Raw genomic sequence first — 5,145 nt, 5'->3', positions numbered from 1 at the left:
GAAACGTCAGCCTTCCTGCTCCTATGATGCTGCTTGGCCTGCTGTGTTCATCCAGCTCTACACCTTGTTATCTCAGATTTTCCAGCATCTGCAGTTCCTACTATCTCTGGTGAATGTTTCTGTTACTGGTGCTATAATAAAGGTAGTTTTAGTCAGTGAATAACCAGCAAATGTAGTTGCAGCTAACTAGAATAGTAGCTGTACTAAACCAACATCCAGCTTCTGGTAAGGTAGAATTGTTGGTTCTGGCCAGAAGCTCAGCAGGTGGATGCCATGTCTGCAAAGTCATTTTGTATGCATAGAATTTGTATCTGTCAATTTCTCAGTAACTTGCTTTGAATCTCAAGCAAGGTGATAGATTTTTCAACAAGTTTGAACTGTACAGGATTGTGGATAGATTGTTGGTATGTGTCATAGCTTGTTGAAATGATTGCGCTTGCCATATACACTCTCAGGGTGTAGTTTTCTGCCTGTGGTTTGTCTTGTACTGGATTTAATGTCTCCTCCACTTTTTGAGGCAGCATTGGATGGAGCTAACACAATGTGTTACCTTCCTGTTAGCGAAATTCATAAATAAGTCTTAGGTGTTTTCCCACAGTGTCAGTAGATGAACTTTACTCATGGCGTTGTACAATCTGGATTCTTTTTGATTGGAGGTTTGGAGTTTTTCCTTTGACTGGAAAATAATGCTGATGGTGAAAGGAGAAATTAAAGCTTGAAAGTCAGTGTTGCAAAAAGTTATGACCTCCTCTGCCTATCTTTTCATTTGATGTTGGCTTGAGTCTTCTGATTTTATCTCTTCATACTGCTTGCAAAGATGTAAAGAAAGTAAGATCTCTTTGAAATACTGAACGAATTGTCTTTTTTGCTCTGTAGGTTTTGAAGAAGAGTAAAGATGTCTGAAGATCAGGCTGAGGAAACTAGACTCTGTGCCAACTGGTAAGGGACTAACCTGGATACGATTACCTTGATAAATTGCTGAAGTACATGTTTTAAAAGCTACTGTTATTTGGATCTGTCTCAAAGTTTGGTTTCTGGGTGAAGCTTAGGGAATAGCTGTGTCATGCCAACTGAAGGAATTTCTGAGAATTGGGTCAGACCTTTTAAGAACAATACTTGACCAATATCGGGCATGGTAGGAATCCTTTTGTTAATGAAATTTTGTTTTGAGAGCAATTGGTATCTTGCTGATTGATAAACTTAGTCAAGTACTAATTTGTACCTCAAGAACAGATTGTTTATAAACATACTAATTTAGTCCCTATTATATAGAAAAAGCAAAAGCATTATTTGTGAATTATTGGAAGTAAGCCTTGATAGGAAATAATAGGCATAATTAAAAGTTTGGGCAAAGACGTTGGTTTCAAAGAGTGATCTTAAAGCAAGAGAAGTAAGTAGGTTTAGCTAGAGAATTTTACTGCTGAGTCAAAGAATCTCAGAATCCCTAAAGTATGGAAGTAGGCCATTCGGCCCATCAAGTCCACACTGATCCTCTGAAAAGCATCCACCCTGACCCAGTCCCTACCCAATCCCTGTATCCCTCCATTGCCCGTGGCCAATCCACCTAACCTGCACATCTTTGGAGGAAGCTGGAGGAAACCCATGTAGACATGGGGAGAGAGTGCAAACTAAACACAGACAATAACCCAAGGGTACAATTGAACCCAAATCTGTGGAGCTGTGAGGCAGCAATGCCAACTACTGAGCCACTTGCTGCCCCATGTTGGCTGAAGGAATAGCAGTCTGTCATTAAGTGAGAGGTATGGAGGATATGTAAGGTGTTGATGTGAGAAGTTAGTGAGGCTGGAGAGTTAGGATGTGAATGGAATTAAGTACTCAGATGAGAATTTTAAAGTAGGTGTTACCCAGTAGCCTCTGATTCTGTCACCTATCAGTGAATACAAGACCTGTTTTGGGATAGGGAGTGGACAGCACCAGTTTAGATGAGTTAAAGTTTCTGAAAGAGGGTAGCTTTGGATCAAGAAATGACAAAGATGCAGGTGAAGGTTTTGGCAGTAGATGGGTTGAGATACACAGCATTTTGGGTGTTGGCCAAAGAGAGAGGCCTGTTATGGTGGAATAGAATAAAATTATAAACTGTGTTCAATAGAATGTCAAGATTCAAACTGAGGCTGTGCATTAACAGGATCCATAGATGATGCTGAGTTGATGCTGTTTATAGCAATAAAAGTATGACTTTGGTCTGTCTTATGTTAACAGGTGAAATTGTAGTGCAGACAGGGCTGAATGTTAGACAAGAAGCCAATCAATGCAGACAGTGAAGCTATTTTGAGAAATGGTAATGTTTACTTTTAAGAAAAAGATGCAGTGAGGCAGTGTGAAATCCTGAAAAAAGGCTCACAAGATCGAAGCTGGTGAATGAAAATGTTTTCCTTTCAACAGAAGGACAAGAAATCGAGTTCTGGTTTAAAAGGATCCATGAGGTATAACGTGCTAATTATTTTTCATGTGTCACGAAGCTGTGTTTTACTGGATCAGTGATATTGCTTTGTATCTTCAATTCACTGTGAAACAAAACAGCGTAATCAATCAAATCTTGCCATATTCGGTGTCAGCACCACCTGTTTCAGGAAATGGCAGTATTCTTGCGAAGATTACACAGGAGTGCAATTGTTATCCTCAGTCCCAGTGTCGTACACTGAGCCAGAGCTTCAGAACAAACGTTCATAAAAGATGTGTATACAGTCAATGGGGATGCCTGTTCTGCATCTATCAATGATAGACCAAACTTATTACAGTTTGCATTAATAATGAAACATGGTGGGAGATTTGAGTTATGGGCCTGTCTTGAGTTGTTTGAATTTTTTGATTTGTCTAAGAATATTGTTGATTTTATCAAAGAGAATGAGTGGTGGTTATTGCCAAGACCAGTGATTACATAAAATTATTCAATTAGTGACCACTGTCGGTATTGTTGGTCTGTAAACATGGACCTGGTTCAGTTACACCTCAAACAGATTGTACACTCCACCTAAGAAGATACCAGTTGTTTCTTAAAATAAATTTTCGATTAAAAAATCAATTGAAGCAAATTGCACTAAAATACAAAAATACTGTGGTAGAGTATTTGGAAATTTACAAATGTGAGGCTTCATCATAGTCGCTGCTGGCATTTAAAGTCATGGCATTGGCACAGAAAAGGTCCATTCTTACTTGCTATGTAGAATTTACAGAAAATTGGAAGCTGGGTTTCACCCTATCTTTGCAGGGTGTAAAAATTGCCTGAATGCAAATAGTCTTGAGGCTGCCCCTCCCTTGACTTCTTTTCAACAATTTCTTCCTAGAATCACCCATCTGTTATTTTGTTTTTTTTATCTGGATTTCCAAATTGCAAAGTGAAATTCTGCATTACGGTTAGTTTCATATTGATTTCTGACAAAATAGTGTGCATTAAAATTATTACCTCTGATAGGAAACTGTTGTGGGCATTAACCCTATGTCTGCGTTTAGGAAAAATGGCAAGATGTAAATTGAAAGCATTCGGTTTAGTAGAACAGTTGATGTACCATCATGCATAACCATTTTTTTGCCTGTTATTTTCAGTTATTACAAATTGGTTTAAATCTAACATTATTACTCTGGGAAGGATAGCAAAGATTGCATTAACAGGAATTCTTACTGCATTGAATCCCACCATAAATTTTTAAAACTTGCATTTTCTAGCAACCTCATTGGAATCTTGTGGATAGAATCTTCAGAGTGATTTGAATTTATGAAACTTTGGTACAAAGTACAACAGATGTTCTCTATCTCATTTGCCTTTGTTGCAGACTAAGGTTCGAGCATTCACTCAGGCTCTGCCTCCAAATGTTAACAGTGAGTTTGGAGCAGAGTTTGACTGGATTAATGAGCATTCAGCGATGCAAACAGAAAGACACTTGAAGTTTACAGAGAAAAGGACAGCAACTGCTGGGAAATCGTTTTGAATAACGACTGCCAGAGGCCTATTTGGGATTCATCACAAAAGTGCAAACTCTAGTCTTGCCCAGCACCCTTTTTTGGTTTCTTTATTTCCTGAGGTGTACAAAGTCAGAAATCACATGACACCAGGTTTATTTGAAATCACAAGCCCCTTTGTCAAGTCATTAGCACCCCCATGCCAGTCCCTCATTCATGAGGAAGACAGAAGCAAATAGAGTTGAAGTTGTTATTTTGTAACAAAGGTAGTCAATCATGGTATTACCTGGCTTGTTTCACTTACTTACAGCGATTGGTGTCTTTGTCAATTATGACATTTGGGGAGTTTCTCTAAATGGTACTGCTTGATGTTTTGTTGACAGCTGTGTACCTCCCATGTTGCAGTTGAGATGTGCAAGTGGAGCAGATGCTGTCTCTTTCTGATTGCCAGCTTTACATCATTAGAATATCCTCTGTTTTACTTTCAGCCAACGAGACATTCCTGCAACTAACTTCACCATTCATGAAATCCACTGTAGAAGAAATATTGATCTTTGCAGGTATTGTCATGAACCCTTTCCTAAATCTGAGATGGAAGGACATTTTGAAACAGAGCATGCACTGGTAAGTTCAGTAGAATGGTAGTCTTATGGTACATAATTACACAGCCTTTGCATGCAGTTTCTCTCTACTATATTTTTCCCCATTTTCTATACTTAATGTATGCTGATATGTGGTTCCATCATTCCTGGCTGTCCTTGTGTGCCTTTTTCCAAGGAAATGCCTTCATGTATACTAAAAGAGAAGTGCTGGCAGGCCACCTCACAATCCTATCATAACCATTCTTTTCCCCAATTTGAGAAATCTGAAAACATTGAGCAGGAGTGGACCATTTGGCCTTCGAGTCTGCTCAGCCATCCTTTTTGATCATGGCCAGTTATCCAACTGTTCCTGCTTTTTCTCCATAAATTTTGATGTACCTAACTGCTTGTTGAAAACATTTAATGTTTTGACCTCAACCACTTTCTGTGACACAAAATTCCACAGGCTGACCTCGATCTGGGTGAAGAAATTCCTCCTTCTCTCAGTCCTAAATAGCTACCCCATATCCTTAGACTGTGCCCCCAGGACCTGGACTTGCTTGTCATTGAGATCATCCTGCATTTTACCCTGCCTCATCCTGTTAGAATTTGATAGGCTACTGTGAGTTTCCGATCTCTTTTTTTC

The 5,145-nt window shown here is 39.0% G+C and overlaps 1 long non-coding RNA gene across 1 annotated transcript in view; it reads left to right on the top strand.

Annotated features, from left to right (window-relative positions):
• LOC125481837 overlaps positions 1 to 4,540 on the top strand; it is a 7,174-nt gene extending 2,634 nt beyond the window's left edge. The window contains exons 2-3 of the long non-coding RNA XR_007261474.1: positions 877 to 939; positions 4,407 to 4,540. This is a non-coding gene — a long non-coding RNA (uncharacterized LOC125481837). The remainder of the gene's footprint in view (positions 1 to 876; positions 940 to 4,406) is intronic.
• Positions 4,541 to 5,145: the final 605 nt, after the last annotated feature.

This window comes from Rhincodon typus, unplaced genomic scaffold (genome assembly GCF_021869965.1).
Source record: "Rhincodon typus isolate 14 unplaced genomic scaffold, sRhiTyp1.1 hic_rhity00003785, whole genome shotgun sequence".
Classification (NCBI taxonomy): domain Eukaryota; kingdom Metazoa; phylum Chordata; class Chondrichthyes; order Orectolobiformes; family Rhincodontidae; genus Rhincodon; species Rhincodon typus.
Note: the sequence above shows the minus strand (reverse complement) of the source record. Positions and strands in the feature narration are given on the sequence as shown.